Source organism: Nipponia nippon, unplaced genomic scaffold, assembly GCF_047370975.1.
Source record: "Nipponia nippon isolate SJK-2023a ecotype South Korea unplaced genomic scaffold, ASM4737097v1 scaffold_11, whole genome shotgun sequence".
Lineage (NCBI taxonomy): Eukaryota > Metazoa > Chordata > Aves > Pelecaniformes > Threskiornithidae > Nipponia > Nipponia nippon.
Genome location: NW_028262302.1, coordinates 12,605,035 through 12,631,490, shown reverse-complemented (window position 1 = coordinate 12,631,490; position 26,456 = coordinate 12,605,035). Strand labels below are relative to the sequence as shown.

The 26,456-nt window shown below is 48.4% G+C and overlaps 1 protein-coding gene across 12 annotated transcripts in view; it reads left to right on the top strand.

The window, feature by feature from the left end:
- Positions 1-26,456, top strand: part of FOXN3 (forkhead box N3) — a 207,159-nt gene that overhangs the window by 48,887 nt on the left and 131,816 nt on the right. For 2 of the 12 annotated variants that reach the window (XM_087747486.1, XM_087747485.1), the window contains exon 1: positions 25,172-25,583. The exons of 1 other annotated variant lie outside the window; for it this stretch is intronic. The gene's annotated coding sequence lies outside the window, so the exon portion shown is untranslated. Of the gene's footprint in view, positions 1-24,182; positions 24,514-25,157; positions 25,584-26,456 lie in introns of those variants that run through there. 9 more of the 12 variants (XM_087747482.1, XM_087747479.1, XM_087747477.1 and 6 more) reach the window with 9 other exon arrangements.

Here is a 26,456-nt window from a genome sequence, read left to right as displayed (position 1 = left end):
CATAATTGAAAAATAGTAACGAGAACAATGTGTTTTGTTACGAGATGCATGGGTGGATGCCGGGCTGTAAATCTGAGCTAGCGAGGACTAGCTGTGTTCAATTAATCCAAACACAGAAATATTTACTAGAAATAGATTTATCTTCCAATGACTTTATTTGCAAATTTTGGTTAACAACAACAGTTTGCTCGTAATATAATCATGTCAAGCAGCAAGTGGGACTTACTGTCGTTCTTGGCCTTTCCCACGAAGTGTTTGGAGCAGAATGCAGAGTGAGTCAAAGGAAGCACCGGCTGATGGATGAACAGATTGTGGCACAGTCATCTATTCTACTGTGCACTTCCAGGGAAACCCCTGCAAATTAGACGTGTGGTTTTTAAATGTACAGAGAAAACTAAAGAAATTACGTTACGAATGAAAAATTAGATGGAAATGTCTATTCCTGTCTCATAAACAGTTCAGGAATAGCTTCCTCTAAAATATTCTGCTTTAAGCATGCATTTAATTTGTGGTCTGGGAGCAAAATAAAGTTGCTAAGATAAAACAGTCTAATAATGATTTATGTAAATTTATTTGAACAAACCAATGATGTAGTTGCCTATAGCAAATTATTTGGAATATGAAATGGTATTTACGAGCTGCTTCTCTCTATATGAATACGATAGATGATAGGAGATGCTACATAAAGAAAACATAATTGTACATACAAAATGGAGTCTGATGCCATGTTTAGTAAGCAGGAAAGCCAGTTGAACAGATTGCTGACTGTCTGATAAAATAATCTCCAGCTTGATTCTTCATAGGCTATTTATAGCATGCATTTAATTTAAAATCTAGATATGTGCCACAGATGACCGTAACAATCATACCAGGGCCATGTATGATACTACTAATTGTTTGCCTCACATATGCAAAATCTCAAGTTGCTTTGCAAGCAGAAAATCAGGCTCTGTATCCTCAAAATATGGATGAAAAGAGGAAAACAATTGTAGTCCCCAGCTGCTACAGGCATATGGGGCCAAATTTATCCCGTCTGTTGAAGGTTATGGAGTTCCGCCAGGGATGACTTTGATCCCGTATGTCTAGCAAAGTGGAACCAATATGTCAATATAAGACATCCTGCTACTTCTGATGTTCTCCCAATAAAACGACATCATTCAAAGTGGCTTGAATTTCCCAAGTGCCCGAGTCACAAATGTGATCAAGGAGGGTATTTCAAAAATGTTCTGATTCTTGTTACGTTTATGTTAAAGCAGTGAATGACAAATTGGCTTTTTCATCAATGAGGGCTTAAGCCTAGGAGTTGCTGGTGTAAGCGAGCGTGCATCAGCCCTAGGCACAGAAGACCAAGGGTCATTTGAAGCATTTTAACAAAACACTGCAGGACACAGAGCTGTTTCTGCATTCAGGTAATGCAAAGCATGTTTCACTTGAAAAGCTTTTTTTTTTTTCAAATCAGGAAAGAGAATGGCATGTAGAAATAATAGGGTTATTTACTGTATTTGCTTTGGCATACTAAGGCATCTCTAGATACTTGGTGATGGGCCACATTTTTGTGGGGCCACCACAAAGTTTGCATTCAGCTCCAGCCATTTACAAGTTTGAGAGACATTTGAATCCCTTGCTTTGAACAGGGCTGATTTCCTAGTCCCCAGCAGCTACTCTCTTGGGGACATACGGCATTTGTGAAGTAAATTCAGGTCAGCACGATGTGAAGATAGGCACATTAGGCTATTGCATGAGAGCTGGAAAGTCTGTGTGTGCAAAATTGTGGGGATCCTAGAGGGATGCAAGTAAAATACTGCTCTGTCATCTGATTAGGGTTCAGGCGACATTTCTGCAGAGTTCAGTTCCTCCCGGTTTATTCTGGACTAGCAGTAAGTGCCCAGTGTAGGGAAGCTACGGCTGCTGCTCAGGACTTCACTGGTGGGGACAGAACGGTCTGTCCAGCACCAGACTGGCATGTTAAAGGCAATAATGAACAGAAGGTAACACTCTCTGGTCTCATGCTTACAGGCTGTTCTTTTGGGCCCTTCATGCATGTATGAGTGAGGTTAGGAAAACCATATAAATGCCGGTGTGAGGAACCTGCAAGTGAGAATCTCTGACCCAGGTGGTGGTTATTTCTAGCGATGCTACATTGGACTGTATGAAAGGCAGCTCTTGGTACACACTGTTGCTTAGTGTAGCTGACAAAATTTTACATAAAATGGTCCTGGGAGATGCTTGTAGAGTTTAAAATTTGACTAATTTATAATCAAATTACTTTGCGCCCCTTCAATATATAGTGCCTTATAAAGAGGATTTTGCATGGCTGTGGACAGAGGCACTCCACAGTCTCTGTTTATAAAGCGCGTAGGCACTGTTAGCTCAGGGTGAAGAGGTATAAAGGTACAGCAGACTTGCCAGACAAGCAACAACTGGAAGATCATCTATTTTGCTCTATTTATTCCTTTGTGACCACTTTCTTCTGCCTGGGGCTCTCTCATCTGCACACTCTGCATTACTTATGGACTGCCAGGTCAAATCTCCAAAGACATCTGAGAAAGCATGACAGATTCACTTTGAAATGTTGATCAATGGTGGTTCGCCCTCCAAAACAGACAGTAGCCCCTGGAAATTGGGGTGAAGCCGTATGTGCCTTTCGCTTTGCTGTTTGGGAAGCCATTCCTTTGCCACAGCAGGTCAAAACCAGGAGATCACCAAGTCATTTACTGAGACGGCACATCTTCCTTCAGAAATGTGCAGTTAATTTTAATAGCTCACCTATGTAATGTGCTGGGGTGTAGCTAACACCGGCTGTTAGGTGTAGTGAACTAAACTGGGACATATGTGTCACTTGAGGGTGCTACAACTGCAAGGAGAGTTTCAGAAGCAGCTCTTGATCTGTCAGTGGCACCCATAGCTCAGGTGTCTTCAGCAGAGATAAAAGCTTTGTTTGCTTAACAGGATTGAATTTTCCTCAAAGAAATAATTGAAACAATAGGAGAATCACCCAAACCTGTGCTGAGCATTAGCAGATGAGCTGTTTTGAAATCGATCCACGTGGAAAGGAAATAATGTGCAGACTGGACAAGGTAATGATGGTATTGGATGATAAAGTAGAAGCAGGGGTGGAGAAAGCTTGTGAGGGATATAGTGTCACCTAAAAGCTTTGCAGAAGTGCTTTTATTACCCTGAATCAGCTTGGCTTTGCACTGACACTTAGCTGTTTGCAAAAGAATTATACCTGCTTCTGAGATAAATACATCTGATAGTGAACTCTTAACCCCTCTTCTGCAGGCCCCTTCTGGGTAGTAGCCGTGGAGAACGAGATGCCTTCAATTTTTCTGAATACAGAGTTAGACAAAATGGGGTGCAAAACTATGGTACATAATTTTCTAGTGAGCAGAACGCTTCAGGAAAATTACAGTCATTATTGAATGTAATGAAACCTGACAAATTAGAGTTTCATAGGCCCTCCTTGAGATTAGCGTGATCCATTAAACATGCTCTCTGACTGCTAAATGGCATTGTCCCATTTCACCATAAGAACTTGAGAAATCCTGAGGTGACTCTGGCTAACAGCTGATTGAAAGCAGCCAATCAAGAGCTCTTTAAAGTAAGAGGAGAAATTATCCTGATTAACATTATTTCCAAGAAGGCACTCACCGAGTAGGCTGTAAATTGTGTTAGAAGCGTTTGGGTATTGCAGGGAAGACCAAATTTGATACTGAAGTGGCCACAAAGTAGTGTACGAAGTGGAGTGATCAAGGGAAGAACATTTTGTTGATTGTGTTGGGAAAATTGAATTACTCTCAGTTGCATAGCTATTCAGAATATGTATGTTAAAGTGAATGATACTCAGTTTAAAAGAAGAGCAAGCGAATATGAAGAGCACAAAACATCCCTTTCCCAAATCCTTCTTGCCTCATGATTTACATCTTAAAAATGTTTTCATGGGGGATAAATAGCGTAGCACGCTAGTCATGAATACCTCATCCGTTATGCTAAGACATCCCAGTGATGCAAACTAAATCAATACCATAGTATTCCTTAAAATGATTGCTTTTTCCTTGACTGATTGTGCATTAAAAGCAACCTTTAAATGGTGGCCATTAGCACCTGAGACCTGGTCACTGGTGCTGACTGAGCTGACATGAGATGAATTGTGAAGGCTCTGTGTGATGGTTAGAGTTGGTACAATCCTTCTGAATTGCACAGCGGAGTCAATGAGAGCATGTGTAAGTCGCCAGTATGGGATAGAGGGTTTTTGTCCTGTGGAAGAGGTAGGACATGGATATACTCTAGTGCCTGGTCCTTCAGGGCACTAAGACCACCTTAGACAGTTTTTATAGGCGTAGGCATAAGTGAAGGAAAGAGTGCTGTGGCTGTAGGTGAGCATAGTAGCATTCCAGCAACAGATGAGCTTTTCCATCAGTAAACTGTCTAAAAATCCAAATCCCACATCTAAAAGCTGTAAATAGCATATATGTGCAGCAGTGATGCAACTGCACTTGAGTTTTGCTTGCTCTCTCCCTTGGCCTCACCCATCGCCTGTCCCACGTCCCAGTTTGGGAGGTGCTGCACACTGCTAGGCACAGTCTGCAACGTCTTTCTCAGGCTTCCAGTGCAATGATGCATGACACTGAAATGCAATAAAAATTAAAATCTGGAATAATGGCAAGCATTAATAAATATTCCTGTAGTTCTGAGGCACGTATTTAAATGAAATTCTGAATGTCAAATTAAAAGTGCCACATGACTACAATTTAATGCTAGGAGCTGTCTAGTCTGGTAATGTCATCTCATTTCATGACATCCTCAATGACTAAAGCTGATCCAGAAGACTGATTTGTGGTATTTTTCCAAGATCACTTATTAAAAATGGCTCAGTCAGTGGCGCTTTGGGTGGTATTTCAGCCAGAGCAATGGGCACTGGTACAGTGGTAGAGTACCATCGTGGCATATAAGGAAGAGTTGAAGCAAGAAGCATTGAAAGGTTGGAAAGGAAAACAAGCCTTTGAAATACAAATAAGATGCCCATAATCTTACCTCTGCCTAGAAGAAAGAGTCTGTCAGCATGACTGACGTGGTGCAGAGCAGAACATGATGAACGTGAACACAGTCTCAGAGAACCTAAGTTTATTTCCCCCAATCTAACTGCTTATAAGCATTTACGGTGCCCATCCCTGTAACGTCTGAGCTATATTTGACATTGTTGTTCAGGGCTGGCAGCTCATGTCTGCTCTCAAGAGCAGATCTTTAAGGAAGATCTCTGTTGGCTATGATGTAGCTTATACACAAAAATATTTACGGTAGCTGCTTACATCTATCCTCTTTTGAAAGATAAAGCACTTGAGTGCACACTAAATGCCTGCTACCTTCTCATCTCCCTGACATTCATTATAAACTGAGAAGCCAAGTTTTTTAGAAAGGCTATTTAGATGTTTTGTGCTGTAACTTTCTCTAATAGATATATTCCTATTGATTGCAATGAAACACACAGAGTAGAACAGAACAGATCAATTGAAAAGTAAAGTTAAGACAGCAAGTACACTTCTTTTCCACTTGCCTTAATGGAAACAGTTACGGCTGGATCTATCCCAGGTGTAATGCTGCTGAAGTCAATGGAGTTGTACCAGCGATGAATTTGGCTCCTAGTGTTTTGTTTTGACCTTTTCAGAAGGTTGCTCTGCAGGAGCGAAACTATTAAACACAGCCAGCGATACCTTAAGTCGAAGTATAGAAAAGGCAAAGCTAGAGTGCATAGCACCTTTTTCATTAAGGAAGAGGCCTGACTTTTATAGAGTGAGGGTGAAAGAATTGATTCCAGATAAGTGCTAAACTTAGTTCCACGTTTCCCTGGTGAATAACAATCCCAAGTTGGCCTGAGACTTGGACATTGGCGCACAGCTGTCTGGAAGGGGCTGCATGGTCTGATGTACGTCTGATGTACAAGGGGCTGATGTACGTCTGTGCATCAGGACGGTTTTGAGTTGAATGTCAGTTCCTGCAGATACGCTATTCATCTGCTCACCAAAAATCCATGTAAACCAACTGAATGTACTAATGGTTCAAGTGTCCTGAAGTTGCCTGGCAGTGCCCTGTGTGATGTTCTTTATTGGCAGGTGGTTTTGGATTTCAGCAGACAGCACAGGTTCTTCACGCACTGCAATTGTCTCAGGAAGGCAGGGAGTAGCACCATGACTTTGGAGTATTTTCAGCCTCAAACCATTATGTTTTACACCACTGGATGCGCTCATCCAGGCTGAGAGGCAGCAGCGTGTTTTATGGTGACTGACCGGCAGTAGTGCAGCTGGGAGGTGGCCCTCAGCACTGGCACCGTCCCCCTCCTGCTGCAATGGCCCTTTGTTCTCCATTGAAATTTCCAGTGATCTCCAAAAGCAGAAGCAATGAGCCACACACGATGGGGACAGAGGCTTTGCTAACAAGGAGGGAGACAGCCAGAAAAGCTCTGTTTCCTTCGCAGATAGCTGGATTTGGAAGGATGGCAGCAGTCCAGAGAGGCGTATCGGAGGTGTGCCCCAGGAGCCCCCTTGCCCGCAGCGGAGCTGAGGGCAGCAGGAGCTGCAGGAGGGGGTGGCCAGGGATGTGCCGCGCCGCCTTGGCCCGGAGGCGATGCTGGACGGGCGCCCCTGGGGTGGCTGGCTGTGCGCTCCGACCCCTCTTCTCGTGGCTTCTTCCCTTTCTCCATGTCCAGGCCTCCCCAGCCCTTTCCTTTTATGGGCCCCTTCCCTCCTCCTGTCCTCCCCAACAAAGCTCCTCCCCAGCTGTGTGTAAGAAATTGTTGGCACCAACCTGACATTTGCAAACTGTCAGTCTGCTCGTGCGGGGTGTTGCTGTCCTCAGCCCTAACGCGGGCGGTGGGCTTTTTGGGGGGCAATGTCTGATCCCACACTGCCTGGCTCAAACGAACCAGAGCCTCCCCTTCCCCTTAGCTACTTGTATAGTAAATACACTGATTTGCAACAACTCCTGATTTTCCTGGTGGAAGAGGGAGGAGGAGTAGATCTAAAGATTCCTCGAGTCCCTCACACCTACTTACCATCCTCTACCTGCAGGTGAGGCGAGAGGACTTCAACACTGACAACTCAGAATAAGATGTAAGACTCTTCATGTTAATGGAAAGCTTTATTTATAATATTGCTCATTGTTTTTCTTGCGAAATTTAGGGTTTTCTTTCAAAGTCAAATACAAGCTCAAATTCTTCATTCGCCCTAATCCTTGCACCTCGTAATTCCTTTACTAAGTGAGGCTTGAGTCCCTGTCCCAGCAGCGGTTTCAGAGCAGGAGGCCATGGAGCAGTCTCCTGCAGCAAGGACTTTCTTACTTTTGTAGTCTGCTGCACTGTGTTTACTAGTTTCTTCTGAAGTGTTATAAATAATTAAAGCTAAATTGTGCTTGTTAAATAAATGAGGAATGCACATGTTCGGATGCATTATCTATGCTTTAATTGCACTCATTTGTTGAGGGCCTCCTCCCGTAAGGAGACAGGAGCCTTCTGCCGGAACGGAGGGCTGCAGGAGCTGCAGGATTTGGGCTGAAGTACTGGGCCAAATCTCGTTTGCCCAGGAATTGTTAAAACACGTTTTTAGCATAGTGGTGAACGTTATCCATTGCAGTGAGATGATGTTCCTGGAGGCAGGTGCCGTCCTTTCACTATGGGCCTTAAAAATGTGGAGAAGCTATTTCATGGGGTGAAACCCTTACAGAGGGAGTTTCTTACATCCCGGCTGCCATTCGGCATGTACAGGACAATCGGGTGAAGCCCAGCATCTCTCGCATTTACAGCCGCGTCTGTTCGTGCTGAGCGCTTCGCAGTGCACGCTGCCTGCGCGTGCCCCCGTTAGCCTCCCTGGGGCTGGGCTGCGGGGCTCCCCGATGCGTTCCCCATGCTGCTTCCTGCAGGTGGGTCTTTGGTGGTTTTAATTTCTCCGACAATCTTTTCACGTGCTTTTCGTCCTTCTGTCCTTCAGGTCATACACGCCACTGCACGTGCTGCCTGTGACCGGGTCTGGTCCCAGTAAGTTGCCTCTGTGTGGCTGTAGGCACACGGGACGCCTCAGGGTTCACTGGTCAGCCAGCACGCTGCAGCATCCCTTTCCGAAAATGATCCAACTTCATCTTAAAACTGGTTTTAAAACTAATTGCTGCATGAAGTCTCACAGCCATCCTGATTAGTGATTTAAAACTTCTGGACTCGGTAACTCGATCTTCATTAGGAAGATCTGTTTTTATAATAATTGCCTCTAAAGAGGACCTGGGGGATTATTAAGAGATGGCATTCATTATCAGTAAAAATACCATGAAGAAATTTCCTACACAAATGTTGATGTCCTGGATGATGTTAATTTTTTTCCACAAGGAAACAGAATTTTATTTAAAAAGCATAATTATCTTAACAATTATCTTGAAAGCTAAATTGGATTTTAAGGCTTAGTCTGTGATTTAAGGCTTAGTCAGTGATTTCTAGGTGGTTGACACCTGCAGAGCTGAGCAGCTGGGAAAGGCTAAGGCTGGTTGTTTGGGGGAAAAAAAACCAAACGAAAACCAACAGAAAGAATGGTGAGGAGGAAGAGCAGTAGTAGTGTCGTTGGTAAGGAAAGGCTTTGGTAGAATCTGATGTTTAGGAAGCAGGCTAAGTTGGAGAGAAGTGAAATCAGGCAGCAGAAACCAACTTTGGAGCTTGAGGGCTGAATGCTGGGAGAATATGGCAGATGGGGAGCAAAGGATTTTTGGTTTTGGGGGTTTTTTGTTTTGTTTTTTCTTTTTTTAATTAGGAGGGTTACAAGAGAGGTTAGTGGCTAGAAGATCTGCTACAAGACCATGTGATGGCTCAGTAACTAGCAAGAGGACTCGCTGGTAGCAGGGGTCAGGCTGGTAAGTGGAGGTGCGGGAAGGCTGCCCTGGCTTAGGAAGAGATGGGCAGAGCAAGGTGATGAGCAAAAGGAACCAGTGGTTGCTGAGTTTCTGGAGGTTTTCTGACTTTACAGAAACCAGATTTGGTGCAAATCAAAAGCAAGAACAATACACTCGTACAAGGCAGCTGTAAGATCAGAGTCAGATGTCTGTCTCTACCGTCACCGAAGGAACACAGGTGTCCCTAGATACTTCTCACAGCATCTAAAATGGTTTTTACTGAAAGACTTTTGTCTTTATAGAGGACATGGTTATAAAGCAAGAGGGAATGAATAGATTTGCTTTTTTTCTGTACCTCAACTTTGCCTTCTTGATGTTTATTTTGGTTATTGTGGCTTCTGAGGCTTTTTTAGTGTTTATTTCTTAAACAGAGTGCCTGTGAGTAGTCCAGAATCTCATGTCCAAGGCTGCAGAAAATAATATTTTAGTGAAAAGGAGTGGGAAACTGAATTTTCTCTGAGGAGAGAAGTTTTTGAATGATTGTTTGTATCTGCATCTAGAAGAAAGGAAATGAATATTTCTTATGGCAGCTGAGAGATGGTCATGAGGAAAAGGAAGCCATTATTAATTAATCATCAATTATTATTTTAATATTTATGTAGCACTGTGTGACTGGTGCCCCACAGGGAAAGAGGATCATCTCTCTGCTTGAGGAGCCTACATTCTAAATTTAACCATGGTGAGGGCTGCTCGTGGCAGATGATGTGTTTTCATCATTCCCTGCTCTGCCTCAGCTTTTCAGTTGAATCCCATTTTAATTCCCCATCCCCAACAGAGGGGAGCCTGCGCTAAGCAGGAATGGCGAGATCAGAGTCTAAAAGAGCACAATCAATGCAGTAAACAGAGAGGCAGGATTAGAGGTCTGATCTCAGAGTTATATCTTGCAATCCTTACCCAGAATTGCAATAATGTAAATAAAACCTTTCCAAGAATAAAAAGTGCAGGATTTGGTGCCAATTTGGAAAGACCTGCCCTTCCTGGGCCCTCAGACTGGCGTCCAAGTAAAGGGTTTTGGGTTTTTTTTAAATCTTTAAATTGACACACTTAACGGTGAGACCTGGCCTGCATGGGACTGGTGGCAGCAATACTGGGATGTTTCTCTGACGGGTGTTTGCCCTGACCTTACCTCTTGCTGAAGTCCCGTTCCTATTTCTGTGCTTTGAAGCAATTGTTTCTAGATCTGCTGTGCTTGTACCTGATACTACGCTCAGCTGGCAGCAGTCTGCAGGGTAATGAACTCTGATAGATGTATTCTGATAAAACGCATATATTTAGTTCCTAGTAATTAGCTGATGCATCACAAGGGTTGTATTGTAAGGAGGTAGTTCCACGAAGTGTCAAACTGAACTCTTTGATTCGAAGAATACGTATACGTGGCAGCCCACTTGAAGTGGAGTGCATTTGAAAGGGCAACTGAAAATGTGTAATACCGAGAGAAACCGACGTTTATGTAAAGAACCTATCATTGTCAAAGCGTGGTGTAGTGGCTAGAACAGAAAATGGGAGTCAAACAGTCTAGGGTCTATTTTTGGCTCCAGCATATCTGTTCTGAAGTCAAATTAATTGGAGCTAAATACAGAAATCTCTCCTTATATAGGATTTTTGATCCACTTTCAGAACTCTGTAACAGGGATGTGCTATTTTGTTTTTCTAGAGGATGCTCTAAAAGCATGGAAGGAAGTTGCTATATTTTGTATTAATGTAGGCAAGATTTTTCCATAAGCATCTGAGTTAGCATCAGACATATGACTTCTGTGCTGGGAGGGATGAATCTGTGGAAATCTATAGCTATTGCCAGATGCCAGTCTTGATCAGAAATCTGTTGGCTTCAGTGAAATTTTGCGTATTTTCCCCTGTCAGATGACCTATTTAAACAGAAGAAATACCGTATAACAGTCTTACAGAAGTTTCTGGGCAGAGAATCCCTCTTCTGCAGTGTAGAAGCCCAGGACAAAGAGACAAGTTTTCATTTATTAGTACGTTTTTCTTTATTTAAATAAAAATTAATATTTTGAATGTGACTTTTGCTTGTTAAAAAAGATTCTTTAAAAAAAACAAACCAAACCAGTCGTTGTCCTCAGAGGCGTACTGTGCAGTGCTCTGTAAAGGTACCCTAGTGCTGTCTGAAGGTATCCCCCTGAGCTCCAGAAGAGCTCTCTCTCAAAGTTCAGCCACCTGGACCATGAGTTTATCTTTGTGCTAGCCTGGGGACATTGCTTACAGGACATGCCGTAGTTTGGCTGTCCCTACACCGTACGGTGCAGGGGGTAGCAGATACCTGCTTAGAGATCACCACGCAAGAGGACATTGTGATTCCTCTCTGTTCCAGCTAGCTTCCAAATCTAGATGATTGCTCATACATGCTCCCAAGAGTGGAGGCTTGCTAATAGTTACAGAGAAGAGACAGTCTCAGCATCCAGGAAATGGACTCTGCAGAGACACGATTTGGCAGTGGTTTCATCCTCTGGACTGGCTCGGGCCTCCATCGTGCCGAGCCTGCGCAGAGCTGGGCACGTCCCTTTTGGGGATCAGCACCTCCTAGGATTAGGACCTAAGCCAACACTTGCAATGCGCAGTCCTGAAATAATTCACAGGAGAAACTGTATAACAGGGTGTGTAACCAACTCATCCATCTGAGTTAGAAATTAAAAGCAGAGTTATCAGAGGAGAGGGAGACACCAATTCGGTTGTCCGTGTTGCTGTCTCCTGCCGGCCACAGAGCAGGACGGGCGCAGGACTGACAGCAGCCACAGACCATTTGGCTATACTGGTTTGTGTAATGGCTGAGGGCCAAATATACTCAGGATCATGCTCATTTCTGTGCAGGATGCTGGCCCTAGGCAAGACAAGCATCTCGTAAGATGACTGTCCCGCTGTAACTGCCCTCCCCTCCCACAGGCGCGCTGTGTCGGTGGGGAGAGGCAGGCAAACCTGTAGGCAGGGCTTTAAGGTGACACTTTTGAAAGTACCTGAAGACTTTAGCAACACTAACTTCACTGAAAGTCAATTAAAAGTCAGTGAGACTTGGGCTCTTAAATCTTCCCAGTGCTTTTCTTACAAGTTACCATCACTACTTGAAAATCTAATCTATTGGCTATGCCTCCATTGCACCATCCATCTGAGGATCTCTAATCAAAGCTGTAAATATCTATAAATCTGTAATACCTTATGAATTCTCTATATTGACTTGAGTTTTGGGATGTTTACTGTATGAGTATATTGATTTAGGTTAATAGGAAAAATAACCCAGTCAGTAATAAAAGCTGACGATAAATCACTTTTCCAGGAGCGCGGTTTGGGCAGGTGACAGGCAGTGCGAGGACGGAAGGATCCTGCAGGCAAAGGCCAATGGGTCGGAGTGAGCGGCTTGTGTGGCCAGTCCTTCCCTCACCATGGCAAGGGAAAGTCCGAGGGACACTTGCTTAGGGGAGAGCAGGGTCTCCTCGGGAGCTTGTGAATGACTCAGCCATACCCACGTTGCCATCGGGTGGCACAAGACACGTGTGCCCGCTCTTCTTTGTCTGGCTGTTAAGTAACAGCTTGGCTTTATGGGGACTGTTATCGCTGTCACAAGCCTCTGACAGAAGTCCAGTGGTTTGTTAGATAAACAGGGTTCATGCTCAGGGTGCTGCTTCTCCGGGCTGCCTCCCGCGGTGGGAGCGGCTGCAGGATTGCGCCCTGGGGAAGAGGGAAGTGTGATGCCTCACACCCGAGGAGGGTGCGATCAGAAGAGCAGAGGTATCACTGACTGCAGCACGCTTCACCTGCATCCCATGCTCATGGAGGAAAACACCCGTGGGTTATCCCATCCAGCAGCTGGTACGGATCTGTAGCATTTTGCCTGAAGCCATTCTGTAGACTGCAGGGAAAAATATTAGTGATCCGCAGGAAAAGCCAGGCTGCCTGATGTGGACGTAACGTTAGGCTTAGCCACAAGACTGGGAGCTGTAGGATTCGTAACCAGAGTATGTTTTTTCTGGTCAAGCTCCTTGGGATATTAACTCACATTGTCTGACTCAGTCTCTTGTCCTTGTGGTGTATAAAGCAAAAGAGCTTTTTTGCCCTGTTAATTTCCTGAAGCACAGCGTATTGCTTTCTTGTTTTAAATAAAGCTCCTGCTCTATTTTTGAGTAACATAATGAGTGAAAAATGACTTTAGCCATCCTGGTGGCAGGACAGCAATTTGTTACGCTGCCGGCTGGAGGACCTGGATCAGAAACAAATTTGGGTTCCCAGGCTCCGTGCCAGAAGAGCTGAGACATATTTTTGAGGTGATGTACTTGGACTCTAGGGGGAGATTGTTGACTGAACTGAGCTGCTTTCAAAAACATCCTGCCAGCTGAGCCGCAAAACACTGCTGGTCTTTGCCTCAAAATGGACAGGCCTCCTGCCCCGCACTGTGCGCGGCGGTTAGGAAGTGCTCCCGGGAGCTGGAAGCGCAGGTGGAGAATTCAGGATACTCTTAGAGGAAATTAAGTTCCTGCATGTATGTTCAGCCTTATTTATCAGTTGTTATTATTACTGCATCGATCCAAGCACAAGGAGGTCATGTATAATGATGAGTGCAGGTTGTTGGAGGGGGGGTTGCCCTTTTCACATGGGGCCAGAGCTGAAACTTGAGTACAAGATGATGCAAGGCCATTGCTTCCCATATCACCACCCCAGACTTGACCTAGCCCCACGCCACTCTTTAAAAGCTTTCTGTCCCTTCCCCATAGCCCTTCCCACCATCTCCATGGTCCTTCCTTATCTCCCAGACCCTTTCCACCTTGGCCATGCTCCCACTATCTTAGGCAGGTGCCCGGTTTAAGCCAGAGGCTGCGATTTGCACTGGAGCTCCCGAGAAGCCTGGTAACTCTGAAGGTGCAGGTTTTTTAAAGGACTGAACCTGCATAGGGCCTGATCCATTACAGCTTGTGTCTGTGTGAGGCAGCATCTTCCAGCTGCTGTTCTCTCCATGGATAAAGATATCGTCAGCTGGAATGATCTGCTTCCACATTTTGAATGGACATATTAAGTGCTTGGAAAAGCTCCAGGTACTTCAAGTGACACTATAGAGGGAAAACTACAGAGTGAGACTACAAGGGAGAACATGTTGTTAGGACCATTTTATTGAAAAAGAACACCCTTTTCTCCCAAATGGGTAGAGAAAATATTGATAATTATGACTGTATGATTAGATGGTCATTGATAGGTATGTTTATGTATACCTGTAGTTACTCCTAAGAATGAAATACAGATTTAAGTGTATTAGTAGCACTGTCTGAGCAGTACAAAGGCACTGTAAAATCAAGAGAAGTCTGCATAGACATGAGTCACGTATCCTAGATATACAATAATTATCATAATACAAGAAATAGGGGTGTCAAGTAAAGCTATCAGGTGGCAGGTTTAAAGCAAATGAAGAACTTTTTTCACACAGTCAATAGTTAAAACATGGAACTCCTTGCTACAGGCTGTCATTGATGCTGAAGCTTACATGAACCTTTTTTAGACAAGCTGATAGAAAAAAAGTATCTTTGGCTTACAGCATAACACAGCATCTAATCACATCTTTAGCTGAAGCTTTTAAGCAGCAGGTCTCTGTAAACACAGAATAATGCTGTAAGGCGACACTGTGCATTTGCCCTGCTCTTCCTTAGGACAAGGAATGTGGGCAAGAGCAGCTTTGGTCTGACCATCTTCTTCAACTCCGACAGTAAAGGCTAAATGGAGTTATGTGACAGGATCATAAAAGGAGAAATAAAGGTAGAAGGTTGGATACTGATTTAGTTAGCAGTGGCGTAAATCCAAGGGTGCAATCAAATAGTGCCTGAGAGCCACAGTGCACTGGGGTACCTGAGAGCAGCTTTACCCCCCCTCCCTAAGGACTCTACAGGCACCAGTATTGCACTTCTCACTCAATAAGGCAAGCCCAGGAATAAATTTCCATCTGGCCACTTTCAAGATCTTATTCCATCTGCCTGACCTATGAAGGAAGAAACCTTGCTCAAGTAGAACCTGTTAACTTCAGAAGGGACCCCCTCTGGGTACTTGACAACTAAAATCCAAGTCTTGAAGAGACGTGAGCACGTGCTTGCCATGGCGTGCATGCACACACACACCTCCCTGCACACCCACACTTGCTCACTCATGGAGATCAGCTGCTTGACTGGGGCTGTTCTGCAAGTCCAGAGGGGTTTGTGGACACCGAGTCAGAGTGTACACATGCATTAGGAGAGCCGTCAAAAAAATCCAGTAAAAGTATGCAGTCCTCCAAATCCAGGAGTGTGCACCTAAGTGGCCAAATGTGCCATATTGTCCTCTTGTTTCCCTGTTGTTTCTTGAACTTGGCTGATAAGCATTTGAGGTGGGTTGACCCTGGCTGGATGCCAGGTGCCCACCAAAGCTGCTCTATCACTCTCCTCCTCAGCTGAACAGGGCAGAGAAAATAAAACGAAAGGCTTGTGGGTTGAGATAAGGACAGGGAGACATCACCCACCAATTACCATCATGGGCAAAACAGACTCAACTCAGGGAAATTAATTTAATTTATTGCCTATCAAATCAGAGTAGGGTGATGACAAATAAAAACCAAATCTTAAAACACCTTCCTCCACCCCTCCCTTCTTCCCAGGTTCAACTTCACTCCCGCTTTTCTCTACCTTCTCCCCCCCAGCGGCGCAGGGGGACGGGGAATGGGGGTTGCAATCAGTTCATCACACGCTGTCTCTGCTGCTCCTTCCTCCTCAGGGGAGGACTCCTCGCACTCTTCCCGTGCTCCAGCGTGGGGTCCCTCCCACGGGAGACAGTCCTCCATGAACTGCTCCAACGTGAGTCCTTCCCACGAGCTGCTGTTCTTCATGAACTGCTCCAGCATGGGTCCCTTTCATGGGGTGCCATCCTTCAGGAACAGGCTGCTCCAGCGTGGGTCCCCCACAGGGTCACGAGTCCTGCCAGCAAACCTGCTCCAGGATGGGCTCCTCTCTCCATGGGTCCACAGGTCCTGCCAGGAACCTGCTGCAGCGCGGGCTTCCCACAGGGTCACAGCCTGCTTCGGGCACATCCACTGGCTCCGGCGTGGGGTCCTCCACGGGCTGCAGGTGGATATCTGCTCCACCGTTACCCTCCATGGGCTGCAGGGGGACAGCCTGCCTCACCATGGTCTTCACCAGGGGCTGCAGGGGAATCTCTGCTCCGGGGCCTGGAGCACCTCCTCCCCCTCCTTCTTCACTGACCTTGGTGTCTGCAGGGCTGTTCCTCTCACATATTCTCACTCCTCTCTCTGGCTGCAGTTGCGCAGGTTTCTTTTCCCCTTCTTAAATATGTTATCACAGAGGCGCTACCACCGTTGCTGATGGGCTCGGCCGTGGCCAGCGGTGGGTCCATCTTGGAGCTGGCTGGCATTGGCTCTGTCGGACATGAGGGAAGCTTCTAGCAGCTCCTCACAGAAGCCACCCCTGTAGCCCGCCCGCTACCGAAACCTTGCCACTCAAACCCAATACAAGCGTGTCTCTGGCTCCCCAAATCTGATGAGGGTGTGTGAGAACCCAGAGTCAACCATGGCTGTGTACAAGGAGTGTGCGAGACCAGCGCTGTGGCAGAAGGGCAAGTAGTAAGTTACTGATGGCAGTGCTTGCTCAAGGCCATTTGTTTTGCCTTCTCCGCTACTGCAGTAGTTGTGACGATAGACAGAAATAAGTAAAAGTAAGGGTAATAAATGTATTATTCTCTGGCTTGACCTGGCCAGTGCTTACGGACTTCCTCACTGTGTGTAGTTGCACTTTCACACTGACTACCCTGTAGCTACTGGAGAGTATAAATGTTAACTTTCTTTGGATTAGGACCTGCGTGTGGTAGTAGAAGAGTAGAGAAGCCACAGCTTTTCCTTTGAGTTGAACATATGAATTTTTCGCTTTGTGAACATCTGAATTTGCTGTTTTCTGGTAAGAAATATCTATACTTTGTTGTGACGATATGACCAAAGCACAGAGGAGCCCAGCCTTCCTGCCAGATGGGCACATGCTGGTGTCTTGAGAGCCAAGAGATTATGTGGTTTGGAGAGCCGAGGGGGGAGGAGGAGTTGCAGGAGCAGTTTTCCAGCAGAGGTAACAGCTGTGCATGGCTTTGGATTGGGCTGAGTTTGCTCTGGTGCCCGGCGTGATCCAGCTGCCTTCACCTCATCGACACCGGCTGGCCCCGAGTGGTGGTGAGGATTGCCCAGCTGACCCGTGCTGGCTGTGCGCCGTGCCCATGGCATGGGACTCTCACGTGCATTTGCCGAGACTGGTGTGTCAAGACCCCCAGGTGACCTCTCAGGCCAAAGCCATCCATGGCACCCTCAACTACATTAGTGGCATTGACCAGTCAAGAGATTCACTGTCAGTCGCAGCTAAGGGTTGGCTTTATCGCACACAGTTAAAAGCTGTACCATCAGTTTGTTTGCTCATCCTCCCCCAGATTTGGCATTCCTCTGATTTTGCAGCCAACTGTAGGTTGCTTTTATTTGGACCAAATCATGCCTTGGGGCAAAACTGACATCACTGCCAGGCCTCATTAGGGAAATGAGGAGCAGGGTGTGGGGAGCCGGCTGGGGGAAGCGCCTTCGTTTCCCACCACTGAACTGGGAGGTGAACTCTGCTCGCCAGACAGGTTAGTGGGGTCCGGCATGTGAAGGGGTTTGAAAACAGCTCTTTGCCAACACCCTTCAGCTACGAGAGGCCGAGGAATCTCATCAGGTGGAGAGCTTTTGATAAGTTAAGACTTGCATGCTATGTGGTGTAGGCTGCTCTGTTGCTGTCTTGTGTTTGTTAGGGGATTTGGGGTTTTTTTTAATCATCATTTTAAAGAGCAGTACTAAGGGCAACAGGGTTTCTGTGCATCTCTGGTAAATTCAGAATCATGGATGTAAATAAGTGAAGACTAATCACATGGTTGTCGGTGGGTGGTAAAGTCCTTTTCTTCAAGTAGCTCAGAAGTTCGTAGTCTGCTTAGTTACAGCGTTTCCAGCTTGGAAGAGAGTTATTAGTGAAAATTGCAATGATTATTTCATTTGCAAACTTCCTTTGCGAGCCCCTTTTTTTTTCTTGTGTTCAGATATCACTGTGCTGTTGCCTTATGCCTCCCACACTTTACCTTGTGTTATACCTTACACAGTGACTGGACTTTAGCTGTGTAATTCCTGGCTCCCCCTTTTATCTGGTTGTTTCCAACCTTTGGAGTTGGGTTGTGTAACCAGAGGTGCGAGTAACATTTTTCCACTGAGTATCAGACACATGTCATGTAAGACAGTGTCTCTAATGTCACCTTGTAGTTGCTAGTTCAACATGCAATGAGTTACTAAAGTTAACTTGTAAATATTGTGAGCAATTTATCTTCCAAAGAAAAGTACTGTTTGAAGAGAGCCAGTGCCTGTTCCAGCCACCCCAGCAGCAAACACCACCGCTCGTGCCGCTAACATTGAACTATAACCTGTCTCTTACTTCACGCATAACAGGATAACAAAAGTATTCTTAGAAATGGGATGTTTCTAAACATATCAGAAGCTTGTTTGGTCCAGCACCTAAAAAAATGAAAGTGTTTTCATTTTGGCACAAATCTTGGATACTCACAGAAGTACCAATAAGCACAGGCTCTGGAGATGGGCTGCTTCTCATTAAACATGCATGTGCCGTTGTCTTCCTACTTCTTTAGACCTGGCCTTCATTTTGAGGTCAGACTTTAATTTCTGAAGAATATAATTTAAAGCTATTTATAGTGCTTCATGATTACCTGCAGCTACTAATGAAAAAGACTTGGCAACAGAGAAATAAATATGTAGCAGCTGCAGCTGCTTTAACTCTACTAAAGGTAGTAAAAAAGAAGGCCTAAACATCCAAGCGAGTTTAACAAGGGGGCAGAAGCAAGTGAACTGTCTGTTTGATTGCAAAAAGTTTTACAGGCAGAAGCTGACAACACAGGAGGCTCCCGATCCCTGTATTTAAAGTTTACTTTGCCGTTTGTCTTGAGTGGAGTCAGTGTTGTAGTGAATAATTTATGGGCAGCATGAATGAGCTCATTAGTCACCTTTTCAGAGCTTAAATGAGGTTTGCGGTTGGCATTACATGGGCCTTGTGTTCAACGGTGTGGCACAAGGACGGCGGGGCGGCTGGCCGGCTGGTGGCAGGACAGCCCCTCTCCTCCCGGCCCCACTGGCCTTCGTCCTCTGCTGAAACGCCCACTCTACTGCCCAGTGCTGGTCCAGTAACCTGCAGGGTTTCTCCAGTGATAGCTTTTTTTTCTTTTTTTGTTATATGCAACGTTTGGTTTGATATCATGTTGTTTTCATGTTGCACTTCTTTTTTCCATTATGGCAAAAAATAATGAAGATTATGTGACAAGTAATGCGGAACAAGTAAAACCCTCTGCCTGCGTACAAGCAATAAAAGTTACTTTTCTCCTCAAATGTGCTTCAAAATTTTGTTATAGCCATAGCATTTTTTTGTCCTTGAAATGCTTATGGAAGTGCTAAACTGTGCTGGAACTCGCTGAACCTTAGAAGGAGGCATCACTATCAATGTTTACAGGCCTGCAGATTTAAAGAAAAAAAAAATTCCCAAGATTATTTCCTAGTGCTTTGGCTGCCGAGGCCCACTCCATCCTTGTGGCATCCTTGTGAGAAACCTGTGGAATGAGAAATTTGTCTGCAAAAAATCTGTGAGGCGTCAGATGCGCCGTACCTCCCAGGTGACTGCAGCTGTTAACTGAAGTTACCTGTTGCCAAAAAGACTGGAGCAGTGCCAAAAGACCCGGCATGAATTAATGCCCCGGTGGATAAGCCAGCCCATAATCATAACGACCTTTTGTCACCGTGGAGAAGCCAAAAGCTACTCGCAGGGAAACCCACCTCATGGGACACGAATGCGGCAGCCGGAGGGTGGTTCTCGGCCATAGCTGGCAACGGCAGCTGCCGCTGGGATGCGGGTAATTTAGTTGTGCTTTTTTTCTGTGCCAGCTTCCTTCCTTCCTTCCCAAATTTCGCTTACCTGCTCTGCCTGGCGGCTGCTGTCTGGTTCAGCCATGGAGCCCGCCTGGCGTGTGGCTGCTGAGAGGAGCACAGGACAGAGCAGGAGCTTTCTGCAGATGCTGCTGCTGACTCTTCTTCGTCCTTCCACTGCAGTTTTTTCATTGCTTTCCGTTCCCTGATGCGTTTGGTAGGCTGGTATGTACTACTAAAAACACACTAAGGACAGATCATTTTATGACACTTTGCTTGTTTCCCAAAACCTGCATCCTCTCAGCATCCCTTCGCAGACACAACCGTAGGTGAGCCGTGCTTGTGCTTCGTCGCTCTGTCACCTCATCCAGGCTCTCGTAGCTGTCTCTGCTTTGCTGCAGTCTGGGAATCTGGACCCGCATCTCACAGGATTTCCTCCAGGAACAGCATTCAAGAAGCGTACAGGAAGAGTAGTGCTGAGTGGTGAGCAGAGGAAAGCACCCTGGAATATCCTGTGCTACAAAGAGCTGGAAGTCAAGCTGGGACTCAGTACAGTTGTGGCTAGGAAATCCACCTGGCGCAAGCAAATGTCAGAGGAGAGTAATCATCTACTAGCTCACAGCACTAGTGATAGCAAATTGTGTTTAGTGTCAGTTCCCAAGATCCTCAGCTGATGAGGTGTGAACACAGACTTCACTACCTGTGAGGTCCTGTTCCAACTGTATTTTGCGTGCATAGATACACAAATAAAGGACAAACTCCTGAAGTCTTTGATGAAAGGAACAGCTTGTAGTCAGGAAAGCTGAGGCAGGACTCGAGATGTTGTCCAGAAAGAAGTTTGTCTTAGTTTTAGAAATTCAATTTGGCAATACAGTTTGGGAACTTCATATAAAGAACTTGGTTCTCCATTATAGTTTTCCCCAAAACTTGTGATCTTTACTTCTGTGCGGTCTTGGCTGCTGCTTTTCTTCCACCTTGCTTTTAAGAACAAAAATACAGTTGGTTTCTGGTTCTGCTGATTACTTGTAAGTTTGCCTTCAGCTGCCAAACAGTGAATACTAATGTTGAGATAACTCCAGGACACATTTTGTGGCATTGCACCTGTACAACAGATAGCAGAGTCTGTGCACCAAACCCCAGAAAACGGTTCTTTCTTTTTTCAGGCTCTGCAAACACTGCAGCAGTACCAGAAACACTGGGTTGTATTGCAATTACATCTGTGTTAGGTTACAGCTGTGTTAGGTTAGGTGTGATTTCAGACCAATACAGCCATTAAAGCAGAAGACTCCGGTAAAGATATGTTTATCCCAGCAACATTTTGCTTCCCACTGGCTGGGCTACTAAAATAAGCTGCACTGGCAGAAGATTCCCTTTACCAGTATAAGCTAGGTGTGCGTTTGAGGTGCTAGTATGTTGGTGTAATTACACTGGGAAAGCGTCTCTCATATGGACTTGTTTTAATAAATGTATGTAGGACAAACTAGTACGCATGATACTCTCCTCCCACTGCACTCATGTACAGAAACACACTTGCTGGTGGCTTGTCAGCTGTATATAATTTTAGCACTAAGTATACTCATTTTCTTAGAAGCTGCAAGCAAGTGTTACTACAATAACATCGTAAATGTGCATACATTATTTTATAAGGGAACTATTTCATAAAACCTCTGGATTTTATTGTAAGACATTCATTATATTTTAGCCTGTGGAACAGAAATGCTGTAGATACTTTTATTTGCTCGCACTTCTGACAAGGCTTCGTATCGGTGCTCCTTTTCTCACTGATTCAGTTCTGTTGCTGTTCGGTTTCGCCAGCTGGGGCAAATGAGAACTTGAAGAATAATTAAATGAAAGGTTGGGAAAATGCTTCGTAAATCTGATTCCGTGGTCTCAAGTGAATAAGCAAAAACCAGATCTATCAGTAAGCTGGAGTAAGCTGGGCCTTCATCGCCTGCGCAGCTTGTATCTCTGGCTAGTGCCTAGGGTGGGAGAAGAGAGGGGAGTGCATGCTTGCGAAAGACACGGGGCAGGAAGGCAGGGTACGGCTGCGCTCGGAGCAGCTGCGGGGCAAGAGCTGCTCTTTTTCACGGCAGTGGGGCACTGTTTGTCAGCCTGTTGGTTGTGTTACCTCTGTACGAGGCAGAGACTCTGGGCTCCTCAGGTAGGAATTCAGATATGGCCGTTTTTCTGCCCCAAAAGTGGGCATAGCGCAGACAATAAAACCAGGCTGGTCTGGCGTGGTTAAAAATAACAAAGTGTTGATCCTGCAGGTTCCGTATGAGGGACTGGAGAAGAACGCTGGGAACAGGAGTGGTAAAAGAAGAAACGAGCAAACACATATTGCGTTCACGATTTTTTTTTTAATAGTGCCTGAAGGTGTTCAGTGTGCTTCTGCTCTGTACAAAATTAAATCCATTGCCTCAGAGACAATAGAAGTTTAGAAGTGGCAAGACTGATGGGGGACGCCAGTCATTCTGCATGGAGGAAGAATGGGAACAAAACGAGATGGCCAGCGTACGGTGTTAGAGCCTGAGATATGTCCCACCGTGGGGGTCCGATCACTGATCACAAGGGGCAGCAGCCCCGTCCACTTCGGTCTTTGAAAGGTACCTCGCACGTCAGGACCCTTTCAGAACTGGGAGGGTTTTGGGTACAGCTGCATGTCAAATTATAAATCCTAATGAGCAAGCTTAGGTGGCAAACTTGCAGCAGACCTCAGGGAAGAAATTTGACTTTGATATAAACACTGACAAGGATGCCAGTCAATGAGGACATTATAATTGGAGATCAGGTTAGGAATGGGGGCTTAAAGGTGAGGATAAGAAGCGCAGGTCTGTTGAATGGTGAGACTGGTGAGGTCAGAGGGCAGAAAGCAGAAATATTTAGCAAGGTCATGTGGCATGGTCATAATACTAGCAAAGGAAGATGTTCCCAGCAGAGATGGAGATGGAGGGGGGAAGATGAGCTCTGGAGGGCTGACAAAGAGCCTGTGACCCTCGCTGTGCTCGTTTTGCAACCATGGCTTGTGGGAGGTTATCAGGGATTCCAGTCTAGAGGCGGATAAGAGATAAAGGAGTATAGAGAGATGGCTGGAAATCCTCATTAAATAAGATACTGCAACATCTGCAGCTGGTATTCTGAAATCTGAGTGGAAGGATTAGACAGCTGTATATTAGCCCACGAGGCTAAAGTGCAGCTCTGCACTGTTGGTACTTCTAATCGGCCTTCGGTATGGCAAATACTTCGGTCTTGATGTACAAACAGTTTTCATCTGTCAGTGTCGCAAATCTTTTGCTAAATGAGTTAGTGTTATTCCTGCCTTAGAAATGGGGAAATCGACACCCTAATAAATTTGGTGGCTTGCCTAAGATTACAGTGAATTACTTGGTGGCCATGTGTCGGATGTTCTGGTCTGCTGTAGCCTCCAAGCCAGCAGTTAATGATCTTTCAGTGGTGCCACATCAGACTGTATTCTCCTTCCTTAACTAAGTTGTATTAAGTATTCCAGCAAAGAGTCAGAAGAAGCTGGGGGACAGTCTCAGTCTTCCCAAGAGGCAAGATATCGGCATTGACCTCGCTGCTGGTATTTTACCGCTCTGCAAGTCAGCAGCTGCAGTCGCTGCTGAGCTCAGGGGTGAGCGGGAGGCAGCGAGGGCTGCCCCGCACTGCTGGCCCTCGCAGGGGGACCCAGCGGGCAGCCCCGTGCCAGCCCTGCGGCCCGGCCGGCAGTCTGTCCCCCTGCTCTCCCCGGCCTCTGCGTCACCCGCTGCAGGCCCCGGCGCTCCGCCACCCCAGCTTTCCTGCCTACACGGCAAATGGCTCGCAGCGCTCCTTCGCTGGAATCCTCAGTGGGGGGCAGTCGCAGCTCTGGGGGGAATTCCTGCCCGCTGCGGGAAAAGATATAAAACTCTGGAACTGATCTTATTCCACCGATATCGATGGGGAATTTTGCCACTAATTTTGAACAGAACTGAGCTGCATACCTGAATAGGATGCATACATAATGTATTTGAAGTGTAATATTCTTTGCATACCCTGCATCTCACGAGGCTTCCCCCTTCTCACTTCAGAAATACTTCTCATTAGCTGAATTCTTCTTGGTATTCTGTTCTAAGACACTTGACTTTTACAAGTGATGATAAATGCGATAAATCTCCTTGCTTGCCAATAAAGAGACATGTTGATTCACTCAGGAAAACGTCTGAAGCATTTGGACTAAATTCAGGTGGGTGGAGTTACGACTTGGTAACTGAGTTTGGGTTTGAAACCAAACGGCCATGAGATAAGAACTGTGTAAACTAATGGTCTGCTGCCTGTGGGAGCGCTGGGGCTGGCGGAGCGACGGGGCAGGGCCGGTCCCCAGCGGGTAACGATGGTACCCTGCTGCCCGAAAGCTGTTCTTCCCATTCCCCAACCCGGCTGCCGGCGCGTCTTCGTGAAAATATGCGAGAAAGAATGTGAAATACTGGGCAGGGGAGGGAAAGCTATCGGCAAAAGAAGGTCTTAGCGAGTTACGACAGGAATTTCTAGTTTGAGAGAATCAACGAAACGCCTTTCAGCCCTGCGCTTTGAGAATGAGGTAGCTGCCACTCTTGTCTGAAAACGCGCATCTCGCAAGTGTCGGAGGGATTCAGGAGGTAACCCGCGCCGTGGGAAGCGCCCGAGCAGGGACGCAGCCGGGCGGGGGATGCAGGAGGGACGCGTTCGGCAGGGGCTGACGGGCCCTCTCCGCAGCGGAGGCTCTGCCCGCAGCCGTGTGCCGGTGGGGCCGGCCGGTTTTGCCCCTCGGCAGGAGCGAGTTGCCCGCCGGGAGATGTGCGGGACGGAGCCCGGCGTTTTGGTGTTGGAAGATGTCTCCCCGGCTCCCCCTGAGCGGGGAGGGAGAAGCCGGGCGCCGGTGCGCTGATCTCCGGACTCCGGGTGCCCGGCGGTGCCTCCCGCGGCGGCCGTGCGGTTCGCGGCAGCTCGGCGGGGCCGGCCCGGCCGGGCCGCCTGTCACCACGCCGCGGGAGGGGGGCACTCGCACAAGCGGGAGGGCCGCTGCCGCCGGCGGGGACCGGCCGCGCTGTCGCTCCGCTCCGCTCCGCAGACTTCTCCCCGGGCGCTTCCCGCCTGCCTCCCGCGCTCGGACACCCGCCCGCCCCAGGCAAACGCCGCCGGCCCGGCGCGACCCCGACGCCGCCAGGCCCGCGGCACCGGCCCGCCCCGGAGGCGACCCCGCGCCACGCCGCCGGGCCGGGGCGGGGGCCGGGGCCGGGGCGGGGCGGGCGCCCCCGCGGGAGGCCGCCTGCGAGCGGCGGGCGGCGGCGGGCCGGGTCCCCGCGGCCTGCCGTCAGCAGCGCCGCCCGCGCCGCCGCCCTCCCCCACCGCCGGCGGCCCTCCCTTCCGCGGCTTCTCCCGTCTCGGCTGGCCCAGCCCACGTTTTCCCTCTCTCCCCTCCCTCCCTGGTCATGTGTCGCCTTTTTTGTTTGCAGTGGAAACAATTTCTCGCTCTTGGGCTCGCGCGGCGGCGGACCGCTGCCCGTCGGGAGCGCGGGGCGGGCGGCGGCCGGGCCCCATGCTGGCGGGGGTGCCCCCTGCGCCGGGACCCCCGCGGCACCCTCGGGGCTCGGGCTGAGGCGGGGGGCGCGCCATGCCCGGCTCCGTCAGATGAAAGTTTGCGCCACAGCCATGGAGGGACCGCGGTGAAACCGCCGCCCCCCGCCAGGTAAGTTATCGCTGCTGCTGCTGTTCGCGGGGATTGCGCAAGGCGCTGGCCGGGCCGCCGGCGGGGGAGGGGGGGGACGGGGACTCGGTCCCGCCCGGCCCGGCCCGGCTCGGCTCGGCTCGCCCCGGCCCGGCCCGGCCCGGCGCCACAACTTGGCCAGGAGTTGGTGCGCGGCCGCGGCGTGCGCGCCGCCGTGTCCCCGCCGAGCCCGGCCGGCCGCGCCGCGGGGCCGCGCCGCGGGGCCGCCTCCGGCCCGAGGTGGTCCGGCCGGGGGCTTCCGGGAGCTGCCGGGGCAAGGACTTTTGAGTACGCGGGCGCCCGCGTCCCCCCACAGGGGCGGGCCGGAGAGGCGCCGCTCGGCGCGGCGGGGCGGGCGGGCGCGGGCAGCAGTTGCCCTGCCGGCTGGCGCGGCGCGGCGGGGCCGGCGCGGGCCGGTGACATCTGGCCGGCATTGGAGGTATGCGCGCCGCCGGCCGCCCGCGCCCGCCCCGCCGGAGCAGTCCCAGTCTCCTAGCAACGCCATTGATTGGCTGCGGCGGCGGCCAATGGGCGCCCGCCCCCGGCTCCCCCCGCCGCGCGACAAGTACGGTGGGAGCGCTGGGGGGGCGCCCGGTGCGCCCCGGGGCTGCTCCCCCCGCCGGGCGCGGCGGAGGCGGGCGGGCGCCGGTGCAGCACCCGCAGCCGCCAGCGGATTAAAAATGTTCGCCCGACTGCGGGCGCTCATGTGACCGGCGCTCCTTTGTCTGGCGGCGGGGCGCCGCGGCAGCCGCCGCGGGCCTCGTCAGCACCCCCCCGCCCGCACCCCGTCCCGGGCGCAGCCGCCGCCGCGGGGGGCGGCCCCGGGCACCCCTCCCGCCCGCGGCCGCCCGGCTG